The sequence below is a fragment of the Syngnathus acus genome, unplaced genomic scaffold (genome assembly GCF_901709675.1).
Source record: "Syngnathus acus unplaced genomic scaffold, fSynAcu1.2, whole genome shotgun sequence".
Taxonomy (NCBI): domain Eukaryota; kingdom Metazoa; phylum Chordata; class Actinopteri; order Syngnathiformes; family Syngnathidae; genus Syngnathus; species Syngnathus acus.
Genome location: NW_023590235.1, coordinates 1 through 26,968, shown reverse-complemented (window position 1 = coordinate 26,968; position 26,968 = coordinate 1). Strand labels below are relative to the sequence as shown.

At 48.3% G+C, this 26,968-nt stretch overlaps 1 non-coding gene across 1 annotated transcript; it reads right to left on the bottom strand.

The window, feature by feature from the left end:
• Positions 1 to 12,964: 12,964 nt before the first annotated feature.
• LOC119119064 lies at positions 12,965 to 13,078 on the bottom strand. The gene has a single exon (XR_005097081.1). It is a non-coding gene; the product is annotated as a U5 spliceosomal RNA (small nuclear RNA).
• Between the last annotated feature and the right edge of the window lie 13,890 nt (positions 13,079 to 26,968).

Sequence of the window (26,968 nt, the reverse complement as noted above, 5' to 3'; positions counted from 1 at the left end):
TAGGTCGCGTTTTTTTCATAGTTTGGGTGGGGGGCCGACTTATACTGAGGAGCGACTTATATGTGATTTTTTTGTCACAAATTTTCAAAATAAAAAAAAATAAAAAAGTGAAACCGCGATAAACGAACCGTGATGTAGCAAGGGATTACTGTAGTTTGAACTGCAAGTGACGTCAGCGGCGCGGCGGTTGTTTACTTAAATGACAAAGGATTTGATCACGGGATGACAAAGATGACGAAGAGCCCCATGTACTACCGGCATCTTTAGTGGCTTTGCTTGTAAGTGACACGTAGGACGAAGAGTTTGAAGGATTTAATGATTTGGAGTGACACAGAAGGTTTGAAAAACTATTATGGGTTTTACGCACGCCCGGTCCTACTCTATGGAGCTATCTTTCACCTCCGTGGATGAAGGTCGGGGGCCGGCGCTCGGCCGGGTGGCTGTCCGGGGACGGTGGATGGGGCTCGGACAGGGCTTTTACGCACGCCCGGTCCTATTCTATGGAGCTCTCTTCCACCTCCGTGGCTGGGAGTGCCACCTCCGGGGATGGAAGTCCACGCTGCCACACGCCTGGAAGTCGATGCCGGTGCTTGGGGCCGTGTGGCGGTGAACTATTTATGTTATAGTTGTTTGATATATTTTATTTCGTGTAGCAACTTGTATATGTTTTTATCGTTACAGTTAAGTAGTTGTTGGCTCGTTGAACTCTTTTTTTTTGTTAAATAAAGAGCCGTTTACCAAACCCACGTCTTTCCTGGTACTTTGTTAAGGCTAAACAATATTGTTATATACTAATCTGTGGAATAATGACGAGGCTGACATCAGCGGCGCACGCGCAGCGTTGTTGACAAAGGACGAGGAATTTGATCGATGGATTTAATGATTTGGAGTGACACAGATGGTTTGATAATATTGTTGTTTATATGATAGTTATTTGATATCATCATCGGTTTAAAGTCCGCTTTCGAGGCGCCGCTGGGTTGGACTGGGTTCTCGATATGGCCTTCTTCCACCGGGAACAGTCCATGGCCATCTCGTGGTTGATGCCGAGTGCCTTCATGTCGGCTGCCACGGTCATCTGCCAGGTCTTTTTAGGTCGGCCACTGGGTCTTGTTCCCTCTACGTTAGGGGTGTCCAAACATTTTGCAAGGAGGGCCAGATTTGATAAAGTGAAGGGGCCCGGGGGCCAATAGTTTTTTCGGACATTTTTAACTACAAAAATGTCATGCAAATACACACTGTTATAAAACAAATTTCATTGTCACAATTGTCTTTATTTTTCAAATGACAAAATAACCAAATATGAGTCACTCAGGCAGATGTGAACAACTCTAAAAACACAAATTCTGCCTTTCATTCATATCTGAAGAGTCAGATAACATTGAACAAACTGTATGAAATACCTTAAATTTACATGAGTTTAAAATTACTTTTGCCTCATGAACATTTTAAACGGGAGTTATAAGTAATGCAAAGTTGTCTGTTATTATTAAAACTTAAAACTAGTGAATTTTGCTCTTGTCATTTACATTATCTTTCAGAAAATAATAGTTTGTGTCAGGTCTAGAGGTCCATAACATCAACAGTCTTAACATGGCCACTTCGTAGCTTGCTTTAGTAATATTTATTTTTGACTCACAGTCCCGTGTGAAGAATCGCTGTTGTGATGCCAGTTCAGCTTGGAGCTGCTTCACTTTATCAGCGCGGTCACTCCCTGTTAGCTGGTCGTTTGTGTTCGCATGTTTAGTCTGATAGTGTCTCTTTAAGTTGAAATCCTTAAACAAGGCAACCGTCTCTTTACAAATTAGACAAACACAATTGCCTTGATTTTCAGTGATGCACAGTAATCCCTCGCTACATCACGGTTTGTTTATCGCGGTTTCACTACATCGTGGATTTTTTTCCCAAATTGAAAAAAATAATTAAAAGTCAAAATAAAACTTCTAAATTGAGGAATTATGGCACAAACTTGCCCATACGCCAGCAGAAGGCAAGGAGTGCCCACACAATTGCAGTGTACCTGCACTTGTACATTTTAAAAAACAAAAAAAGGTTATTATAATAAGAGTTCTAAAAACATATTTAGTGTTGTACCTTGTTATAGAAAATTGTTATAATAATAAAAGAGTTCTAAGAACATATTTACAGTATGTACACTTCTACCTTGTTATAAAAAAAAGTATAATAATAAAAGTTGTTCTAAAAACATATTTACAGTTTGTGTTAAGAATTCTCCATGTTATTTATGTTATTCAGCCATGCTTTGATTTGAGGTAGGGTGATTTATTTTGAAGGCCGTTTTCAGGCGATACCACTTCCTTTTTTACGTTCTTGTACATATGTCGGTTACAGTGGTACGGGAGTCATTGGCGATGTAAGTGTGTCTCCTAACAAGAGAAATGAATGATCACATGTGTCTAACCTTTAGGACAATGTAGTATTGCTCCAAATGTTCGTTTAATTTCCTTTAGAGGTCCGTTTGCGCGTGTTAGCACGATCGCGAATTAGCATCTTTCCGCTAACTCGTTAGCCTGCCCAGTACTTCTGCGGCCCGCGGGCCGTAGTTTGGACACCCCTGCTCTACGTTATACGACATAACTTTCTTCACCCAGTCGTTCTCGTCCTTCCTCACTACATGTCCGTACCATCGCAGTCTGCCTCTCCTCACCACATCCACTATGGCCTCCACTCCCATCTTCTGTCTCAGCTCTGCACTGGTCTTTTCCTCCCTCATTGACACACCACACATCCATCTGATCATCCTCATTTCTGCTCTGTTTAGTTTGTCTTCGTGTTCTGTTTTCAGGGCCCATGCCTCACTTCCGTAGTCATACTACTTCTGACACAGGCTGAGTACACTTGGCCTCTCATCTTCAGGGATGGGGCCTTAGATGCAGGCTCTGCAATAGAGAGCCATCACAGCCTTTACCAGTCCCTCTTCCACACCCGACTTCCTTAGGGCCCACCTCACCACCTCCCTTGGCACCCTGTCGAACGCTTTTTCCAGGTCGACAAAAGCGAAGTACAACCTCTTCCTCTTCTCCTGGTGTTTCTCTTGCATCTGTCGGATGACAAAAATTGCGTCTGTTGTACCTTTACCAGGCATGAAGCCATACTGCATCTCGTCCACCTTTACCCGTGTCCTCACCCTCCTTTCCAACACCCTCTCTAATAACTTCATTCCATGCTCCAGCAGCTTTATGGCCTGTATGACCCGCATGCGAGTGGGTCCCCCTTCCCTTTGAATAGAGGCACCAGGACGCTTCTTGTCCAGTCCTCCGGAATGTGCCTCTCAGCGATGACACTGTTATACAGGTCGGTCATCCACTGCACACCGACGTCTCCCGCTGCCTTTAGCATCTCTGCCACCACTCCAGATGATCCAGCTGCCTTTCCATCCTTCATGGCCTTCATGGCTTTTCCCACTTCTGTCCGTGTGATCGCCACATTCACCCTCCACTTCGTCGCATCCCGCCTCACCATCTCAGTCATTCTCCACATTCAGCAACGCAGTTGGCCCGCGGGCCGTAGTTTGGACACCCCTGCCTAGGAGGATTTTCTGCCTCTTGTGTTGAAAGGTCTGTTCCTAACTTTTGCCAAGGTCTTTCAGGGCACCCTGATGGCATGAGTGAGTCTTTTGGGTTGTGTCGCTCTTGTATGCATGTCCTGCAGTTCAGTACCATTTCGTTCACTTGCTGGCTGAGTCCCGGCCACCACACAGATTGACGTGCACGTGCTTTACATTTCACGACACCTAAGTGTCCTTCATGTAATTTGAATAGCACGTCGTTCCTCATTGCAGAAGGTATTACCAGTCGTGTGTCCTTTAGCAGTAAGCCATCTTTCACTGTTAATGTAGCTCGCTCCAGCCAGTAGTTTTTCAGCGCTGGTTCCTGTTTTGCATGTGCTGGCCATCCTTCCATGCACATGACACGCGAGCAGACACTGTCGGCTTTCAACTGCTCTTTCAGGTTTTCTGGATATGATGAGCCGACAGGTAGACTCTCAGTGACACAGTCTGTTAGAGTGGTGCTTACTCTAACTTATTTTTGCAAGAACCACACGGGAGACAGTATGCCCTTTTTAAGCATTTGCAAATGGAGAACCATTTGTCGCTGTGCGTACAACGATGATCGAATGAGGTCTGGCTTAGGCCTCTTGCAAGAGCATATTTATTAAGAACAAGCAGGGTGGGGGTGACATTGGACATGTTTGGTGGTCACCTCAGCAACTGGTTAATCAGTGCGGAGGGTCCCAGCTCATTGTTTTACAAGGTCGTGGAAACAGAAACTCGTGGAGCATTTTCGATGACTAACTAAGCAAGAATGTTTCCACACCATTTGGAAAGTTTCAACAACTGAATGGTTAAACTTTTCAGAGTCAAGGAAAGGTAAAAGGTTTAAACAAAGTTAATAATTCTAGTCTACATTCCAACATAATCATACGAGCAAGATAATCTGTAAACCCTAACACAGTCCACAAATATGTTTGTGCTCTCCATCAGCTCCTGGTCATCAGTGGACATGCGTAATTTTACAGGTGCACGTGAAAGTGTGTCTGCTGTCCAAAGCGACTTTCCTGGTACGTGCACGATGGAGTATGAGTAGCGCATCAGCCTCATCCTGAAACCCTGGATTCTCTGTGGCAAAAGATCCAGTGCTTGGGCTCCGAGCAGGCTGAGAAGGGTTTATGGTCGGTCTCCAGGCAAAACTCCTTTCCGATGAGGAAATCCCGAAACCGTTCACAGGCCCATGTGAGGCCCATGTGAGGCCCAGAGCCTCCTTCTCCACCTGTGCGTATCGTTGCTCAGTTGGAGTGAGTGACCGTGATGCGTATGCCACAGGCTTCCATCCTTCCCCCCATTTCTGGAGAATTACGCCCCCCAACCCATACGATGATGCATCAGCAGATACTTTGGTGTCTCTGCCCGGGTCATACATAGCCTGCACCGGAGGAGAGGACAGAGCTTTCTTTCGGTCTTCAAACGCTGCTGCCTGGTCCACGTCCCAGACCCAGCAGTTTTTCTTTGAGAAGAGGTCACGGAGCGGTTTATCTTTTTCAGCTAGCGGGGAATAAACCTTCCCAGCTGGTTGACCATGCCGAGAAAACTCCTTAATTCACTCAGATGTGTGGGCTCTGTCATGTCTGTGATGGCCTCTGTCTTTCTTGGGTCAGGGCGGATGCCTGCGGCTGTGATGATATGGCCCAGGAAGACTACTTCGCTCTTGGAGATTTCACACTTGTCCACATTCAGTGTGATGCCTGCTTTTTCCAGTCTTTGTAGCACGGCATTAAGTCGAGTGTCATGCTCTTCCTGGTCCCGCCCCCACCAACAGATCATCGATGTGACAAACCACACCGTTGAGCCCCTCTGTGATCTCCGCCATCCCGCACTGGAAATGCAGAGAACTTGCAGAGAAGAACCAGTGGAAACACAGAGTCATTGTCTGTCTTTTTGTACCTTTAATCAGGATTCTGCTATTGGCTGTAATGAAGATTTGGCACACAAAACGTTTGTATATTCCTGAAATTGTTAAAGCAGTGCTTTCAGGCCTCCTCAGTTTAACATTGTTTTAGTGATCAACACACCAAAACATCTGCAACAGAGAAAACTTGGCATTTTTTCTTTTGGTTTTTGTTGAACTGTAAACTTACAATGGAGGGGTCTGCAGTCCATCTCGGGCCATGGTAAAGGGGCTGATCGGAAACCAGCTTATGGGGACGAGGACCGGGTGGATGAACTCAATCTGTTCTTCAACAGATTTGATTCCGCCTCCCCCCCACCCTTCACCTCGATCTGCATCTCATTCTGCCCCCTTCAACCCCCCCGCCCCCCCGCCAGCTCACCACCCCCCTCCCCCCCCCCCCCCCCCCCCGAATCACTCTTCTGTCTCCACTCCATCACCCCGGTCTTCCGACATCCCCCTCTCCTTTACAGATCTTGAGGTGAGGAGTCACCTCAGAAAGATCAAAGCAGGAAAGACCCCAGGCCCAGACGGCATCTGGCCGAGACTGCTCAGGGACTGGTGGACCAGCTGAGTGGTTTGGTCAGGTACTGTTCAAACTGAGCCTGAGCTGAACAAGGTCCCAGTACTGTGGAAGACCTCCTGCGTGGTCCCTGTACCAAAGGTGCCGTGCCCCAAGGAGCCTAACCACTTCAGGCCTATTGCCTTGACTTCCCACCTGATGAAGACTATGGAGAGGATCATCCTGGGTCACCTGCGCTCCCACTAGGGAACGCAGGTGGACCCCCTGAAGTTTGCTTACCGGCCTGGTGTTGGGGTGGACAATGCAGTGATTTATTTACTGCACAGAACACTGCTTCACCTGGAGGACAACAGGAGCACTGGGAGGATCATGTTCTTCGATTTCTCCAGCGCTTCTAACACCATCTAGCCGTCACTGCTTAGGGTGAAGATGGAGAAGGCGGGTGTGGACGAGCGCCTGGCTGCATGGACAACGGACTTCCTCACCGACCGGCCGCAGTATATGTTGAGGTACATCGCTGTGAGTACGACGTTGTGCGCTGCAGCACTGGTGTCCCCCAGGGTACGGTGCTCTCTCCTTCCTTTTCACCCTGTTCACTTCAGACTTTACCCACGACACCGCTCACTGCCACATCCAGAAGTTCTCCGACGACACGGCCATTGTTGGAAATGTCGCGGAGGGGAATGATCTGGAATATAGGTTGGTCATCAAGGACTTTGTCAGCTGGTGTGAGCTCAACCAGCTTCAGCTGAACACCAGCAAGACGAAGGAGTTGATTGTGAGCTTCGGGAGGACAGCACCCATCTTCACTCCGGTGAATATCCAGGGATCGGACATTGAGGTAGTGGAGAACTACAAATTCCTGGGTGTTCACCTTAACAACAAACTGGACTGGACTGGACTGATCACATCCATATCCTGTACAAAAAGTTTGCATGGTGTGCAAATTATTTTTGTGTGAATTTATTTTTGTTCCTTGTTATTTGTATATAGTTTGTAGCAGTGATCCCCAACCTTTTTTGCGCCACGGACCGGTTACGTGTCAGAAATATTTTCGCGGACCGGCCTTTATATGAATAAATAATAGATGTATATAACAATAATACATTTATATAAATAAATAATACATTATAATAAATATAATACGATGAAATAAAATGATACGACTGGCATAAAAACAAGTATAAATGACATTAAAATAAAACTCACCATTACATTGAATTAGTGGGAGCACTGAGCTTGTTTCTCAGAAACGAGCCGGTCCCATCTAGGCGTAATCGGAGACAATGACACCCGAAGTGGTTAAGGTTTGTCTTTTATGCAGGATGCTTGGTCTCCATGTGCCGAAGCAGTTTTGAGGGCTTCACTGATTTATGATTGATGATTGATTGATTGATATCTTTATTTCGAACATCCAAAACAAAAAAGAAAAACAAAAAAACAAAAAACAAAACAAATAACACTCTAAGTGCCACATAAGTCCATACAACAAAAATAAACCAACAAATAGAAGTAAATACATTAAATACATTAATTATAAACAAAAAAAAAAAAAAAAAAAAAAAAAAAAAAAACAAAAAAAAAAAAAAAAAAAAAAAAAAAAAAAAAAAAAAAAAAAAAAAAAAAAAAAAAAAAAAAATGCTCGAAAAGGAGTAGGAGGAAGCATAGCTTTTTAGATTCCTACCCCTTTCTCACTTCATCCATTAAACCAACGATTCAACATACTATACTGTAATTCTACAATATAACACAAGTAGACAAACTTGCACACTTATTGTTCTGTTTCATTTTTACTTGTGTGTAGCCCTTGGCACTCTTAGCCTTTGTACCCGCTAAACAACATTTTTATACATTTTTTTAAACTGGTGGATATTTGGACTTTGCTTGAGTTCCTCACTTAGATTGTTCCATAGTTTGACCCCGGTTATAGTTATACAGAAACTTTTTAAGGTTGTTCTTATGTTTAAGATTTTGAAGTTGTGATTCCCTCTTAACTTATAACCTCCCTCCCGATGCCTCCTCATTGCCTCGTTAGCTAGCCTGTTGCCACATATTATGCAGTGTGGGCTTGGCGCGTCATAGTCTTTTAAATGCAGCTTTCCTTTTCTTAGAAGTCGTAGCCTCTTCTTCTTCCGTCTCCTCATTGGGCTTTTTTCCCTTTCCGAAGAAGCTTTCCAAACATCTCTGTTTCTTGCTCATTTTTGCTTGCTTCGCGGGCTCAACTGAGGTGACATGTCACGTGACCGAGACGAGCGTCTTGACCTGAACCGACGGATGTAATTGGGAGAGAATCGCCAATTTTTTTATATTTTTCAAAATAAATACTTACTCATTTTTGTTAGCTTTGCGGGCTCGACTGGGGAAACATGTCACGTGACCGGGACGAGCGTCTTGACCTGAATTAATTGATCGTCGATTAAAACTTTTTTTTTTTTTTTCTGTGTGGCTTGGCGGCCCGGTACCAAGTGACCCACGGACCGGTACCGGTCCGCGGCCCGGTGGTTGGGGACCACTGGTTTGTAGCACTGTCTTGTTGATATTAAGTTGCGATAGAAACCGGTGGTAAGTTAGACTTCGAGGGCACTTCCTGTTTCCGGGAAAGAAGCGGGAAGGTGACGTGATGCAACAGCGCAATAGTTAACGGCCGACCTAGGATGCGTCATCGCGAAGCTACTAAGTCAAAACAGTAAAGTACCCGGTTGTTCACTGGCATGCCAAAATATGTGTTGTCACCAGTTCTACGGTGTGGCTGTGATGTCAACGAATTAAGATCACAGTAAACATCTGTAACAAAGAACTCTCGTCTCTTTAGTGAAGAAACTGGCACACTTGGGATTTGAGGCTTTCCCACCAAACGGTTTGCAAATAGGTTCATTTCTCGAGGCTTCATGTGCACCCCCCCTGCTGGTCAAAAGGAGTAATTTATTCCATTAATGAGAATTACATTCACCTTTATATTTTGCTTCATGTAGCCTGATCAAAATGAATAAAACTTCTCTCTGAATGTGCATTCACGTGTAACACTGAAGGAGGTGGACGTGTGTTTCAATATGTAAATAAATAACATCATTGTCTATTAAGAAACTAAAAGTTGATGGAACACATTTTGTTTTGAAGGGCTGTTGTGTTTTAACAAGGAAAGACTGATGTACTGATGTGCTTATGGATAAAGATGACTTGTACTTGTGATTGTGCTTGTGAACAGTAAAGATTCAAGAATTTTTATTTGCCATGTTTGAGCGTGTCAAACAAGGAATTTGACTTCGGTACATCACAGCCTCTGTTCAACATTTAGGTAACTAACAACACTCAGGACATGTGAAAAATGACAAATATTCTCCCAGGAGGGCAACGAAAAGCTCAAAACTCCAACTAGGGCAAATGAGAAACCTTGAGAAGAGACCACAGATGGGAGGGTCCCTCTTCCAGGATGACCAGGCTGCAATGGATGCAGAGAGGACACATAGTACAAATAGTGTAGACAATTCAAAAAAAGGTGTGGAGAGCGGGATGTTGTTGCACAGCAATGACTCTGAGACTCTAAGAGTGGTGTGAGTTCATCAGAGCAACAGCCTGGGGGAAGAAGCTGTCTCTGTGTCTGCTGGTTTGGGCGTACAGAGCTCTATAACGCCGTCTGGAGGGGAGTAGTTCAAACAGACTGCAACCTGGGTGAGAAGGGTCTGTAGAGATGTTACTTGCACGTTTCCTGGTCCTGGACAGGTACAAGTCTTGGATAGATGGGAGGTTGATTCCAATGATCTTTTCTGCAGTCCTGACTGTCTGTTGCAGTCTGTGCTTGTCTTGTTAGGAGGCCGATCCAAACCAGACAGTGATGGAGATGCAGAGGACAGACTGGATCATGGCAGTGTAGAAGGTCTTCCCGCAGCAGGTTGAACTTCTTGAGCTGTCTCGGGAAGTACAGCCTCTTCCGGACAGAGTCTATGTGGCCGGTCCATTTCAGGTCCCGAGAGATTGTGGTTCCCAGGAACTTGAAGGTGTCTGTGGAGAGAATAGTATTACTGCGGATAGTGAGGGGTGAAAATGGTGAAGGGTCTCGCCTGAAGTCCACTGTCATCTCCACAGTCTTGAGCGGGTTCAGCTCAAGGTGGTTTTGGCTGCGCGTGGACCAGCCGCTCCACCTCCTGTCTGTACGCAGTCTCGTCACCGTCCCGGATCAGTCCGATGAGAGTGGTGTCGTCCGCATACTTCAGGAGCTTCACAGGAGAGTCACCTGAGGAGAAATTGTTGGTGTAGAGAGAGAAGAGCAGTGGGGAGAGGACGCACCCCTGAGGGGAGCCAGTATTGATGGTCCGGGTGTCGGATGTGATGCTCCCCGGCCTCACACTGTTGGTCAGGAAGCTGGTGATCCACTGACAGGTGGAGGCAGGCACCGCGAGCTGGATGAGCTTCTGTTGGAGGATGTCAGGAGCGATGGTGTTGAACGCCGAGCTGAAGTCCACAAACAGGATCCTGGCGTACGTTCCTGGGGTGTGCAGGTGGTGCAGGACGTAGTGCAGTCCCATGTTGACCGCATCATCCACCGACCTGTTTGCCCAGTAGGCAAAGTGAGGGGGTCAAGCATGGGGCCCGTGACATCCTTCAGGTGGTTCAACACTAACCTCTCCAAAGATTTCATGACCACAGATGTCAGAGCGACAGGTCTATAGTCATTCAAACCTGTGATGGCGGGCTTCTTGGCCACCGGAACGATGGTGGAGCTCTTGAAGCACGAGGGCACCTCACACAGCTCCAGGGAACGGTTGAAGATCCGTGCAAAGGTGGGTGCCAGCTCAGCACAGACTTTCAAGCAGGAAGGTGACACGCCGTCTGGGCCCGGTGCCTTCCTGATCTTTTGGCCTCTGCAAGAGAGAGAGTAGGTGACAACGGTGATGGAGGTGTGGACAGAGCGGTTGTGGGGGGTTGTGAGTATGTTGATTGTGCTGCAGGAGGTCCTGTAGTGTGGGAGGACCGATCAAACCTAGAGTAGAACCTGTTTAGCTGGTTTGCAAGCCTTGGGCTCTCCACAGGACAAGGGGTTTGTTTCTTGAAGCCCGTGATGCTCTGCAGGCCTTTCCACACTGTTGAGGGATCAGGATTGGCAGAGAGGTGTCTCTCCAGGCTCTCCCCGTAACACTTGCTGGCTTTCCTGACCTCTCGGTTCAGTGTGTTTCTGGTCTGCTTGAACAGGTCCCGGTCGCCGCTCCTGGAGGACTCCTCCTTGACTTTGCGCAGCCTCCTGAGGTTCGGTGTAAACCAAGGTTTGTCGTCGTTGTACGTGCAGAAGGTCTTGGTCTGCACACACAGATCCTCACAAAAACTGATGTATGATGTGACAGTGTCAGTGAGTTCATGCAGGTCTGAAGTTGCAGCTTCAAAAACTCCCCAATCGGTGCAGTCAAAGCAGGCTTGGAGGTCCTGCCTAGACTCCACTGTCCACTTCCTCACAGTCCTCACCACAGACTTAGAAGTCTTTAATTTCTGCCTGTAGGCCGGGATCAGATGAACTAGACAGTGGTCCGAGAGTCCTAAAGCTGCACGAGCCACAGTGGTGTGCATCCTTAATTACGGTGTAGCAGTGGTCCAGTGTCTGTGCCCCTCTGGTGGGACACGTTATGTGCTGTCTGTACTTGGGGAGTTCGTGTGCGAGGTTCGCCCTGTTAAAATCACCCAGAACAATGATTAGTGAATTTGGTAGAGGTTTCTCCATGTCTGTCACCTGGTCAGCCAGCATCTGCGTGGCTTCACTCGCACGTGCGTGTGGTGGAATGTAAAGAGCCGCCATGACGATCGAGGAGAACTCCCGTGGTGAATAGAACGGCCGGCAGTTTATGAAAACTGTGTTGGGAAAAAGATACTTTTTATCATTGGATTCTATGTATCTACTTATGTGTGCAAGATCTTCCACAGTATGTGACAATTTGACCTCGTGATAATGACTTGGGAGCATATGGCTGGCTAAGGAGCACATGACTGGAGTCATGAGTCGCGCTATACAATAAACTCCTTAGTTAGCTATTCATGAACAGATCATGAGTTTGTTATGAGATGGTTGAAGCAGACAAACGTCTTATTTAATCCAAAGTCACGAGTACGCCACAGATGTATGCATCCCAGGGGCACTAAGACTACGTCTTTGTTAAGCTAAAGTCATGAGATGACCATACTGCTCTTTCCATAATAGCATCCCTGTTGTTCTGTGGTCATGAGATGTAATTATGAGATGTCCTTCCTGTTTAAGAAACTATGCATTCATGTAGACTTCCCCCATTGTTGTTCCTCAATAAAAGACACAAACAAACTGGAGGAAGGGCGTGAATCTCAGCCACACTTGCTGTGTGTCTGGTTTACGCCCTTCTGCAGAAGTCGCTTGCCATCGAAGACATCTCCTGCCTCTGTGAGATTCTTTTCAGATAAATGTTGTGAACCCAACAAAGTGTTTCTAGGAGAGGGCTGCAAGACTCTTTCAACACCGTGACATCAGTACACCAACGTTCATTAATACAGAAACAGATACCACCTCCCTTTGATTTTCCGGTGAGCTCCGCGCTGCGATCTACACGCATTAGCCGAAACCCAGCTAACTCCACGGCGTGGTGGGGGGTGCGTCCGTCAAGCCACGTTTCAACGAAGCACAGCGCGGCGGATCTGCTCAAGTCCGTGTTCTTTGAAGTGAGGAGCAGGAGTGCTTGTGCAATTGAGGGGGGCGGTTATTGGTTTTTGTTCAAAAACAATATTTCTTTGCCAAATTACAATAGACTGACATGTGCCCATTCAAATAGGTACCACGAGAAATTAAACTGCATTGATAAACGAGGGCTTAAATGTGATTGTCTGTCTGCACTCGGCATTATTTCTCTGTTTATGTGAACATGTTCACATATACGTGTATGTCGGTATGAATTATGTGAACGTATGACTGTTGCACAGAGTATGATATAGGCGGCTATCCGTTATTGATATTTTCACAGAGAAAGAATGCTCCGCTTTCGCAGAACATCAAAAAAAATTCAGATAGACTCTTATTGTTCCTCCCCACGGAAATCTTTAGTAAAAGGCGAAAGATTTATTCGATCTGAAGAGAAACGAGTGATCTGAAAATCTGAGTCAAAACGGGCCACCCCACAGCTGGTCTCACCAAATTCACAGGCGGTCTCACACTCAAATTGCAGCAACCATTCCTTCTAATACAAAAAATAGACGTTCCTAGATTTACTATACTTAGAAGGACTCAACCTAAATAGAAGGTTTAAACGAGTATTTTGTGTTCAGTAATGTCTTTTTTACTTCAAACCTTGTTGGCGCACAGGATTGTAGGTACCTGATCGAACACTGACGGCGCTCGTTCTTTCAAACTGCGTCACCTATCGATTGAGCGTCTATTTTGAGTATTGAAGGTAAAAACGGTTGTATGTCTTGGTACGTGTACTTTTGGTATGAGAGAACGGGAAATGATCCTATCTCTGTGTTTTATTTGAAAATGTGTAATTTCATTATTTTATTCAACACAAATCGGGAAACAAAATTCGATCGTAAAGGGAAATGTGCTTTCGGCAGTTTCCAAACATTTTATTAATGCTGCGTTTGTCATGTCTCGTCCCCAGTTTTGCCATGTGTCCCTGATCATGTCCAAAGTTTCTGTCAGTGTGTCTGTGTGCTCGCCCCTCCCCTCCTGTGTGCCCATGATCAGTGTGATCATTCTCACCTGCCTCTTGTTGCCTGTCGCGTATTTAAGTCCTGTCTGTGTGTTACTCCCTGTCGGAGCATTGATGAAGTTTACTGTCATGAGGTTTGTTCGGTTCCTGTCTTTTGTCTCACGTCTCTGTTCGGTTCCTGTTGTTGGTTTTGTTAATCAGTTATGTCAGTGTACCGAGTCTGTTAGTTTGAGTTCCGTCAATAAACCCTGGTCCAAGCTGCACTTGGTCGCCCTGCTCCATTTCCACCCCGAATTCGTGACAGCGTTAGACTTATATATAATCACATCAATATAATCTCCAGTAGTGGCTGCACTTATGTGTTCACATGATGAGTAGAAAGGAAATGTGCAAGCAACTGCACAAAGTTGTTTTCTCCGAAGTGTTGTGCAAACAGGATATATCATCGGTCAGGCGAGAGCGAGGCGAACGTGCAGCTGGCGAGAACATCTCGAGATCGGTGAGGAATGAGAACAACATCCCGTCCTTGTGGTCGGAAAAACCCAACCGCCAGACAGCTGCACTCACTGATAACACCCAGTGGGGAGGAGACGGCCATCGACCAATCACTCACAATGTTTTGCATGTTTAATTATTCATATTGTGTTTCTTTATAACTGGGCAACCCGGAAGAATGTGTTGTCTCTTGATGGTCACAAGAACACACACGTTTTAGTGTGAGGGACCCGGGACCCAGGCGCCTGTATTAGCTTGCTTTGTCAGGAATAAACAATTGGTAAATTCGGTCTGATTGATCTACTGGTCTTCTCTTTGACAGAACGAACTCGCAAAATTGTTAGGTGCGCCAGTGTGTGGATTAGGACATAGCAACTCATGTGTTAAGTGTTGATCGCAATTTGGAGTCAGATCAATAACTAAAATCCGTATCCTAACAATTTCTTGGTGACCCCGACGTGATGTCAAGAGAAGGGTAATTGACAAACTCGTGGTCTGCACCCAGGGCACCGGACAGTTGTCAGGGACACTGCCTCCCGGTCGGCGAACCGTGTGATAAGGATAAGCGCTGTCACACAACGTTGAGCTGTTACGACGTCTCCTCAACCCTGAGTACTCACCACTGATAAGGTAAGCAGAATACCTGCTACTAGAAGTCGAAATTCTGAAAATTGAAAGAGGAAATTTAAGAGGAGACTGTCGTTCAGATCAAATAAGGTGTGCAAGAAGCTAAGATACATACGGTGGATAAGTTTGGAACTTACGTGTGTAACGTGTACGGTAAAGTCAGGGACTTACGCGTACTAAGGATAGGTCAGGGACCTAGTGCTTCGTCGTGGCGGACAAGTTTTGCGGTGACGACCGTATTCAAATAGCTGGGGTGTTTTTGAGGTCCCCGAGGAGAAGTGAGGCCTCCTCAAAAAGTATCCGGTGGTAACAGTTCTTCCTGTGAGAGACCAGACCGCTAAAATATCCAAAATGAGCAACCAAATTGGGGGGAATGTGTGTGAGAGGAATGAATGGAGTGAGATTGAAGGAATGTATGCTGATGTGGAAGCACAAATCGTGAGTGGCATTGACCGAAAGAAAGTGGCAAAGAAGCTACATGAGAGATGGATTCGAATCCCTTTGTCTGTGTGTTCTGTGTTCGTGCGTAATCTCTGTAAAGTTTGTGTCAGTCTGTCGTCGTTCGTCTGAGCTCTGTGTGCGCGCTTTGTGTATTGGCGTGCGGATACGTGTGTGTATGTGCGGTTGTGTGCGCGCTCGGTGTGTGTGCGTTTATGTGCACACCCCGTGTGGGTGCGGCCGTGTGAGGAGGAAGACGCCACATATCAGAGAATGTTCAAGAAAGGAGGGGGATCGGTGGGCTCCAAGGCGTGGAATGGCGCTATACCGGCGGGGGTGGGGGCCAGCGGGACGCGCGGGCCTGGCCAGATCGTGGCGTCAACATTGATACGCTGACCCCCTACCCCCCCCCCCCGTCCAGGGCCGCTGTGCCGAGGAGTCCGCAAAGGCGGGGCTGGGTCCCCCCGGGAGAGGTCAATGTCGAGGAGAACTGAGGCAAGACGAGGGGAGATCAAATGTTGATGAGCAAAGGGTGCATGACCAACAGCGAACGTGCTTGATTGAAACTGAAACATCACTGGTACTAATGTTTAACAGTTTGCAAATAGGCGAGAGAGGGGCATGCTTGCAATACTCATTAAAATACTAATGTATGTGTACCTGTGGGTCTTAGGAAAACAGTTGGGCCGTGGCAGCAGTGATTTATGCCAGGACGCTACACATTCGGCCCGAGACAGATAGAAAGAGGGAGTGAGAGAAGGAAGGGGGGCTAACTCGTAAATAAAAAGTCAAAGTCAAAGTCTGCTTTTGTCAATCTCTTCACATGCCAAGACACACAAAGAAATCGAAATTACGTTACCACTATCCCACGGTGACAAGACATAGTACACGACATACATACAAGCAAACAACACAAAATAAAAACAAGAAGGCACAAACAATGAATAATAAGAGTGATGAATAAATAATAAATAAACAAATAACAATAAATAAGAGGAGCAAAACGGAGCAAGTGTGCATACAGCAGACAGTCAGAATAAAGCGCAAAAGTACAGGACGCTACCCAGAAGGGGGGAGAGAGTTCAGGATCCTAACAGCCTGGAGTATGAAGCTGTTGGTGAGTCTGGTGGTGCGGGAGCGCAGGCTCCTGTACCTCTTCCCAGAGGGCAGAAGATCGAACAAAGAGTGAGCGGGGTGACTCACATCACTCACAATCGTGGTCGCCTTGCGGGTGAGACGGGAGGCGTAAATGTCCTTCAAGGAGGGGAGTGAAGCACCAATAATCTTACCAGCCGTGATCACTATGCGCTGGAGGGCCTTCATGTTGTAGTCAGTGCAGCTACCACCCCAAACAGCAATACAACTGGAGAGGACGCTCCCAATGGTGCCACGGTAAAATGTAGTCATGACGGCCGGAGGAGCACACGCTCGCCTGAGTTTCTGCAGGAAGTACAGGCGGCGCTGGGCCTTCTTCGCCAGTGATGCGGTGTTGGTGGACCAGGAGAGATCCTCACTGATGTGCACCCCCAGGAACCTGGTGCTGCTCACTCTCTCCACCACAGCACCGTCGTTGGTCAGCGGCAGGTGTTGGGTGTGACCCTTCCGGAAGTCAACAACAATCTCCTTGGTCTTGTTGACGTTCAGCAGGAGGTTGTTGTCCTTGCACCACGTGGTCAGAAGGTCAACCTCCAACCTGTATTGAGTCTCGTCGCCCTTGGTGATGAGACCCACCAGAGTCGTGTCGTCAGCAAATTTCACCATGCGGTTGGTGCTGTAGGTTGCAGCGCAGTCATGCGTCAGCAGGGTGAAGAGCAGCGGACTGAGCACGCAGCCTTGGGGGGCCCCCGTGCTCAGCGTGATGCTGGCGGAGATCTTGTCGCCAACACGTACCACCTGAGGTCTCTGACTGAGGAAGTCTAGTAGCCAGTTGCAGAGGTAGGTACTGAGGCCCAGCTTGGCGAGTTTGCAGATGAGTCGTTGTGGCACAATGGTGTTGAAGGCAGAACTGAAGTCCAGAAACAGCAATCTCACATATGAGTCCCTACTCTCCAGGTGGGTGAGGGCCGAGTGGAGGGCAGAGCAGATGGCATCCTCAGAGGACCGTTTGGCTCGGTACGCAAACTGGAAGGGGTCTATGGTGGGGGGTAGAATGGATCTGCTCCATGACAAGCCGCTCAAAGCACTTCATGATGATGGGCGTCAGTGCCACGGGGCGGTAGTCATTGAAGCAGGACGGGGCAGGTTTCTTCGGCACAGGTACGATGGTGGCAGCCTTGAAACACGAAGGGACGACGGCTTGCTGCAGGGAAATGTTGAAGATGTCCGTGAAGACACCCGTCAGCTCCCCAGCGCAGTCCTTCAGCGCTCGACCCGGGATGTTGTCAGGGCCCGCCGCCTTACGAGTGTTGATAGCGCTATCAGCAGAGAGGCACAGGGGTTGCTCTTGGTGGAGGAGGGGCCTTCAGCGGGCAAGTGCTGTCCTGAGCGTCGAAGCGAGCAAAGAAGCGATTGAGATCGTTGAGCAGACGGATGTCGCCCCCACAGCTAATAAATAATAATGAGGAAATATTGGGAGTAATCTGTTGGTCCTGTCTTTAAGACCCTTTAAATGGTTTCCTGGTGTAGATAGGTTAGCAACACGAGAGATTTAGAGGTTCAAAAGAAAGACAATTAAAAGAAAATAACATTTTTGATTTGGACAATTGCAGGCTAACAGGAGAATGTGGGAAAAGCAGAGAAGGTAGAGAAAACGGTGAAAATAGACGGCAAGGAATGAATACAAGGGCATTTACACATCTTTGCACGATGTGACACACCCGAGTGCCCCCACACTCGGAGTGACCAATGTTGAACCGCCGCCGTACGGCGACCCCGGAGTGATGGCTCCGGTGGTGACGTTGGGTGGCCGGCTGGTAATGGATGACGAGGGCGGAGGCGACAGGGCGGATCAGAGTATTGTGCAGCTGATTGAACAAGCAGTAAATAAAGAGAGGCGACGGGCCCGGGAGGGGGATGCATCCCGCGTAGTCACATCCACCCCCGGCCCGAGCCCTCAGCCGTCCAACGTGACAAAAGGAGAAAGCTGGCATAGACTTAGTGCCGAGAACGTGGCGAAAGTTGATCAAGCCGATGAGCAGCGTAGACAGGAAGCGCAGATGTTAAAATGGGCAATGGAGAAAGTGAGACGACTAGAAGACGCGAAGAGCGAGCGGAGACAGGAAGAGCATCCACAGTGGGACAGCAGCGAGGGTGAGGAAGAAGATGATGTTGTGATGCAACAGAGAAAAATGTTAGAATACGTGAATCAGGACAGTAGAATGAAGCACAGGCAGGGAGAAAGAGAGACACGGAAAGAATACAATTTGCGGAGTGGTCAGGGACAGATGACGCAGGCCGAGGTGCAGAAAAATGAATTGATGTGTCCGCTGGTGACCACATCGGGCGGTCAGCACTACGAGCCCATGGTGCTCCGCGATGTGACCGCGATGATGGAAAAGACTTCACAGAGGAGGTAAGGTGTGGCTGAACATATTTTTGGCTCTGATGAGTGGGCAGAGATTCAAGATTCAAGAGTTTTTATTCGCCATGTTTGAGCGTGCCAAACAAGGAATTTGACTTTGGTAAAACACACCCTCTGTTCAACATATAGGTGACTAACAACACTCAGGACATGTGAATAATGGCAAAAACAGTGTAGACAAATTCAAAAGGTGTGAAGAGCAGGATGTTATTGCACAGTAATGCCTCTGAGACTCTATGAGTGGTGTGAGTTCATCAGAGCAACAGCCTGGGGGAAGAAGCTGTCTCGGTGTCTGCTGGTTTTGGCGTACCGAGCTCTATAACGCCGTCCGGAGGGGAGTAGTTCAAACAGACTGCAACCTGGGTGAGAAGGGTCTGTAGAGATGTTCCTTGCACGTTTCCTGGTCCTGGACAGGTACAAGTCTTGGATAGATGGGAGGTTGATTCCAATGATCTTTTCTGCAGTCCTGATTGTCCGTTGCAGTCTGTGCTTGTCTTGTTTGGAGGCTGATCCAAACCAGACAGTGATGGAGGTGCAGAGGACAGACTGGATGATGGCAGTGTAGAAGGTCTTCAGAAGCTCTCGCGGCAGGTTGAACTTCTTGAGCTGTCTCAGCAAGTACAGCCTCTGCTGGGCCTTCTTCCGGACAGAGTCTATGTGGCCGGTCCATTTCAGGTCCCGAGAGATTGTGGTTCCCAGGAACTTGAAGGTGTCTGTGGAGAGAATAGTATTACTGCGGATAGTGAGGGGTAAAAGTGGTGAAGGGTCTCGCCTGAAATCCACTGTCATCTCCACGGTCTTGAGCGGGTTCAGCTCCAGATGGTTTTGGTTGCACCAGTGGACCAGCCGCTCCACCTCCTGTCTGTACGCAGTCTCATCACCGTCCTGGATCAGTCCGATGAGAGTGGTGTCGTCTGCATACTTCAGGAGCTTCACAGGAGAGTCATCTGAGGAGAAATCATTGGTGTAGAGAGAGAAGAGCAGTGGGGAGAGGACGCACCCCTGAGGGGCTCCAGTATTGGTGGTCCGGGTGTCAGATGTGATGCCCCCCAGCCTCACACGCTGTCTCCTGTTGGTCACGAAGCTGGTGATCCACTGACAGGTGGGGGCAGGCACCGCAAGCTGGATGAGCTTCTGTTGGAGGATGTCAGGAGCAATGGTGTTGAACGCCGAGCTGAAGTCCACGAACAGGATCCTGGCGTACGTTCCTGGGGTGTCCAGGTGGTGCAGGATGTAGTGCAGTCCCATGTTGACCGCATCATCCACTGACCTGTTTGCCCGGTAGGCAAACTGGAGGGGGTCAAGCAGGGGGCCCGTGACCTCCTTCAGGTGGTTCAGCACTAACCTCTCGAAAGATTTCATGACCACAGATGTCAGTGCGACGGGTCTATAGTCATTCAAACCTGTGATGGCGGGCTTCTTGGCCACTGGAACGATGGTGGAGCTCTTGAAGCACGAGGGCACCTCACACAGCTCCAGAGAACGGTTGAAGATCCGTGCAAAGGTGGGCGCCAGCTGTTCAGCGCAGACTTTCAAGCAGGAAGGTGACACGCCGTCTGGGCCCGGTGCCTTCCTGGTCTTTTGTCTGCGGAACATCTGGCGCACTTCCTCCTCGCGGACCTGGAGTGCGGGCGCGGCCTCTGCAAGAGAGAGAGTGGGTGACAACGATGATAGAGGTGTGGACAGAGCAGTTGTGGGGAGAGGTGAGTATGTAGATTGTGCTGCAGGAAGTCCCGTTGTGTGGGAGGACCGATCAAACCTGCAGTAGAACTTATTCAGCTGGTTAGCAAGCCTTGGGCTCTCCACAGGACGGGGGGTTCGTTTCTTGTAGCCCGTGATGCTCTGCAGACCTTTCCACACTGTTGAGGGATCAGGATTGGCAGAGAGGTGTCTCTTCAGGTTCTCCCCGTAACACCTCTTGGCTTTCCTGACCTCTCGGTTCAGTGTGTTTCTGGTCTGCCTGAACAGGTCGCCGCTCCTGTAGGCCTCCTCCTTGACTTTGCGCAGCCTCCTGAGGTTCGGTGTAAACCAAGGTTTGGCGTTGTTGTACGTGCAGAAGGTCTTAGTCTGCACACACAGATCCTCACAAAAACTGATGTATGATGTGACAGTGTCAGTGAGTTCATGCAAGTCTGAAGTTGCAGCTTCGAAAGCTCCCCAATCGGTGCAGTCAAAGCAGGCTTGGAGGTCCTGCCTTGACTCCACTGTCCACTTCCTCACAGTCCTCACCACAGGCTTAGAAGTTTTTAGTTTCTGCCTGTAGGCCGGGATCAGATGAACTAGACAGTGGTCCGAGAGTCCTAAAGCTGCACGAGCCGCAGAGTGGTATGCATCCTTGATCACGGTGTAGCAGTGGTCCAGAGTCTGTGCCCCTCTGGTGGGACACGTTACGTGCTGTCTGTATCTGGGGAGTTCGTGTGCGAGGTTCGCCCTGTTAAGATCACCCAGAACAATGATTAGTGAGTTTGGTAGAAGTTTCTCCATGTCTGCTACCTGGTCAAGCCAGCATCTGCGTGGCTTCACTCGCACGTGCGTGTGGTGGGATGTAAACAGCCGCCATGACGATCGAGGAGAACTCCCGTGGTGAATAGAACGGCCGGCAGTTTATGAAAAGTGTTTCTAGGAGAGGGCTGCAAAACTCTTTCAACACCGTGACATCAGTACACCAACGTTCATTTAATGTAGAAACAGACCAACCTCCCTTTGATTTTCCGGAGAGCTCCGCGCTGCGATCTGCTCGCGTTAGCCTATAAGCCCGCTAGCTCAACGGCGTGGTGGGGCGTTCGTTCGCTGAGCCACGTTTCCACAAAGCACAGCGCGGCGGATCTGCTGAAGTCCGTGTTCCTTGAAGTGAGGAGCAGCAGTTCGTCCATCGTGTTCGCCAGGGAGCGACATTCGCCAGATGAATTGACGGTAGGCAGAACGGAACCTCTCTGCCTCAGCCTTACGAGTGCTCCCCGCTCGTTTACCCGCGCCGCCGTCGTCGTGCTAGCTTGTACAGCACCGCCGCTCCGGCTAGAATCTCCGACAAACAGTCTGAATCGAAGAGAACAGGAGAGAAAATACCAGAAGAGACTGTCCGAATGTTTAAACAGCGCTTCTCGAGTAAAGGTGATCCGGGATGGACAGCAGAGGACACAGAAAACACACAAAATAAGACAAATAACAGAGAGCGCCTCACAGTGGGCTGCCATCCGCGGCGCCATCATGACGTTTTTTTCAGAGCTGTACTCTCGGTGACATGCGCCAGATGTTGGCAGGAGCGTGCTCCCTGGTGCAGATGCAGGCGATTGAGGAAGCAGCAGGCACAGCGAGACTGGGGAGGGAGGTGCCCTTGCCACAAGTAGCAGCGCCCCTGTTTGAAAACATTAAATCGACTTTCCCACAACCCACCGATTTGGCCCGATTTATGATGCGAAAATGTCACCAGCACAACATTATGTAACGTGTGGGGAGTTGGATTGAAACCACAGTTCGCCTTCCAGCTCTCTCGCCCGAGGCAGAGGTGCTCTTCTGGACGGTGCTGGTGGGTGGGCTGCCGCCAGATGTGAAGAAGCAGCTAATGTCAGACCCTGACATTCTGGTTTGTGCCGAAGCACGATTTAAACGTCATCTTTTGCATCACTGCAGAACGTTCACTGAGTCACATGCTAAAGTTGAGAACGAGACAGATGTTTTATCAAAACAGTTGTTGAAATTACAATTGGCAAAAATGCATGGTGAAGCTAAACAGTCCAAATCACAGAAAAAGGAAATGCAGATGACACAGGCTCCTCAGGTGGTGGGGCGCGGAAGGAGCCAGTTCCGGGGCGGATACAGAGGCCGGGGAGGGAGTGCACCCGCCTACCCGGGTAGGGCGACATAAAAAACCCTACCCGCCCAACGCATGCTTCATCTGCGGCGAAACCGATCACTGGGCAAGAGGATGCCCACAATATCGGCCGCGTGGAGCCGCCCGCCCAGCCGGAGGCCCGCCACACCAACAGCTCCATCTGGTGGACGACCCTGGCAACAGCCACAAACACACGGAGGTCAGTACTACCAACATGATGATCTCTGGAGTGGACAATTTGAATAGGGCCGCCCGGGGAGCCAGGTAAACAGCGGCCCGGCGGAGCCAATGCTTCATGTGACAGTGGAGGGGACACCTGTGCAGATGCTGGTGGACACAGGAGCAACTTATTCATTAATAAACACTGCCTTAGCCGTATCCTCACTGTCAAATAAAACAACAACTTTAGTCGGCTTCTCGGGACAACCACGAACTGTGCCTTTTACCAAGCCACTTGAGATGGTGATCACCCGGACGGGGTGTAGACTGTGGCACAAATACATTCATTCCACAGACACTCCAATCAATTTGGTGGGAAGGGATTTGCTGTCTGCCGTTGAGGCCAGAATCTTGTGTGGGCCAGAAGGGGTGATTATTCAATTTCCAGATGGCGTCAGCATCCCGTGCTCACAGCAGCTACAACAACATGGCCAGTGGCTGATGGCGCCCCTACCAGCAGAAGCAGAAACTGCAACCACTTACTGGGCCAGGCTGGAGCCAGAGACCCCTGCTGGTGGCGGTGTGTTCTCAACCTACCTGCTGTGGAAACCCTGGATCTGCTCACTGGCGCCATACCACCCACCTGTTGATCCTTTGCATTGCACTCTATATTATGACCGAAAATGTGATGATGTATATCGGGATTTGTTTGAAGAAATTGAAGGGCGCATGTGGGATTAACTTCATCAAGCATTTTAATTGGCAAAGAGGGAGTCGCAGCAACAACTGAATTGACATCTGAACAAATGCAGTGGTTCAAAATGACAGAAAAAGGGGCACCACAAATTTCGCTGGCTCTTGCCCCGGGACACGAGGCCAGACAATTGGGCTCAATGGTCAAGCGATTGTTGCGACAGACCGATTGGCGGAAAACTCACATTCCTAATTTATACTGGTCCGAGTCTCAGAACGCTTACCAAATTAAACAACCCATGACAGACACAGGATTGCTGGAGATGAGGTTGGTATCTCGCACACACGGCAGGGAATTAACTGATCATGAGGACGCTGAAGTAATGCTTGTGGCCTTGCCCGACACCCTGTGGTCCCAGGGTCCATTTGATGTCGGGTTTTGTCACTCGGTGGCCCCTATTGATCTCCAAATGGATGAGACGCAGCCTATCAAACGCCTCAATATCGTTGGCCGAAAGAGGCGGACCAAGGCTTGGAAGACACTCTGTGCGGCCTCTGGGACGCATGGGTGTTGGAAGTATCGTGTTCAGAATGGAACACCCCGTTGAGGCCAGTCTCGCAACTCCGTCCGGCCCAGAGTTTGTTCCGACAGGATGAAGGTGTCCCTGTTTGGCCGGGTCCGTGACACGGCCAAGAGAGGGAGGTCAGGTGGAGTAGGAGTAGCAGAACGGAGGAAGAAAGAGGAGGGCCCGAAGGGGTTTTCGGAATTGCTATTAGTAGGAGTATTAACCATAAGCTGTGTTTTTGTGTGGACATTGATGACAATTGATGAGACCATCCAGCTGAAAACGTCCCGGATTCAAATTTCACGACATCGCTGCGGAGAGAGAGTGGTTTGTGAAGCTGAGGTAAATACAACAGAAGAATTATCATGAGAAGAGCGGTGGGTCTTGAGACAGAAATGCGACAATGCCAATTGGCAAAGGTGTTGTGAAAGTCCCAGGCCACAGGTAATTGTAGCATGTATGATGATGTGTTCCCAGTCGTAGGGAAGGAAAAAAGCAAACCCATTTTTGACAATCAAGTCACAAAGCAAAATTTGTCATGTTTGGTCCTCAATGGAACGGGTACAAGCATCGGCCAAGTTGACCAAACATGGTGTCAGGTGAATTTGAAACTAAACACGACACATCCTCTCTCCTCGCGCCGATGTGTGGTTGTGGTGATAATAAATTGTACGACCGCCTCCCGGCAAGCGCCTCGGGGGTGTGTGCGCTTGTCTCACTGATTATGCCTGTGTTAGTTGTCCCCGTTGATTTCCAGAGCATCAACTGGAACGCGGAGCTCCCGTTGACAGGGCTGTTGCGACGGGCACGGCGCGACCTACCGTCACCATGGCTGAGCGAAAACGACCCAACATATATAGACGCCATCGGTGTGCCTAGGGGTGTCCCAGATAAGTACAAACCCGCCAATCAGGTATCCTCGGGATTCGAAAGCATTTTGAGATGGGTCATCCCGAACAAAAATGTGGACCGAATCATTATGTCCACTATAATGTACAGAGATTGGGAAATTATACCGTCAATCATTTGCGGCGGTCCATGAGCAACTTGCGGCTACTTCGCTCATGGCCTTTCAGAATCGTATCGCATTGGACATGTTATTAGCGTGTGCGGCATGTTCGGCGAATCTTGTTGCACTTTCGTTCCAAACAATAGATTGCCCCATTTCAGTACTGTTTTAGAACCTTTACAGATGGTTAAAATCCACATAATAGTTATACGCGCATGTGTTCCGTGAGCGTTCCCCTTTCTGCCCCCTCCCTTTCTTTCTCCCGCCAAGCAGTCCATCGTGCCCCAACACAGGGCATATTCCTCGTTAGTATTGTGGATAGTATCTCTACTTGTCGCGTGAAAGACCAGGGTTCAGTTATCAACCAAGTGCGTTAACTTGTGTTTGCAGGCAGAGTATTATATAGCTGCATTGGTTGTGCGTGCGTTTGAACTTAAGTGAGTGACCTGTAAGTTTTTCAAAATAAACTCAACTTTTATCTGTAGCCAACTTCTACTAAATCAGTGGTCCCCAACCTGTTTTGCACCACGGACCGGTTACGTGTCAGAAATATTTTCGTGGACCGGCCTTTATATAATAAATAATAATACAGTTATATACCGTATTTTTCGGAATATAAGTCGCGTTCTTTTTCATACTTTGGGTGGGGGGGGCGACTTATACTCAGGAGCGACGTATATGTGAATTTTCTCACAAATTTATACTTGAATCATGAACACTTTACTTACTTACTAGTATAGTTGATTCCTTCACACGTAATTTTCATTTCAAACCGCATGAGGGCGCACTATGGCTGTGGAATAATTGGAGCCTCACTGACAATGAGTTCCATTCACTGACTTCCAAAGTCGGGAGATTTAGTGATTTGGAGTGACACAGATTATTCGATAAACTTATTATTTATGTTATAGTTATTTGATATGTAGTTTATTTAGAGTAGCAACGTGAATGTTGTTAGACTTCAGTAGTTTCCATTTTTGTAGGGAGGGCCGTGAAGGCAGCAGGGGAAGGGGGTGTGGGGCGGAACGAGCGATCCTGGGCGCTTGCGTGTGTTGGCTCACATGTTGAGCTCTTGATTTGTGAAATAAAGAGCCGGCCTGTTACCAAACCCACGTCTTGCTTGGTACTTCGGTAACGCTACAATATAGTTATATACGTAGATCTGTGGAATAATTGGAGCCGCCAACTGACAACGAGGCTGACATCAGCGCCGCACGTAGGTCCGGAATCGACAGCTGTTTATTTTTTGGGGGGTTTTTGACACGGGATGAATATTCCGGTGGATTTAATGATTTGGGAGTGACCCGGATGGTTTGTTAAAATTGTTGTTTATATTACATTAATTTAATATCTCTAGTCTGACGTCTGTGGCACACGTAGTCTTTCCGGCGTCAGCTTTTTTTTTTTTTGTCGTTTTTTTTTTCTCAAGTGACACGGAAGACGAAGATTCTGATGGATTTATTGATTTGGAGTGACAACGGATGGTTCGATAAATTGTTGTTTATATTATTGTCATTTCATACATAGTTATATATTGTTATATGGGCCTGTAGAAAATTTTTAACTGTAACGCGCCGCTGATGTCGGCTTGTATACATGAAGGGAGAACCAACTCGATCGATGGCTTTAATGATTGGGAGTGACACAGATAGTTGATAAGGTGTTATTTAGTTATAGTTATTTGAATAACTGTTATTGTTACATCAGGAGGCGCTCGGTGACGCACTGGGTAGCACGTCCGCCTCACAGTTAGGAGGGGTGCGGGTTCGATTCCACCTCCGCCCTCCCTGTGCGAGTTTGCAATGTTCTCCCCGAGCCCGCGTGGGTTTTCTCCGGGCACTCCGGTTTCCCTCCCACATCCCAAAAACATGCTTGTAGGCCGATTGAAGACTCCAAATTGTCCCTAGGTGTGAGTGCGAGTGCAAATGGTTGTTTGTCTCTGTGTGCCCTGCGATTGGCTGGCAACCGGTTCAGGGTGTCCCCCGCCTA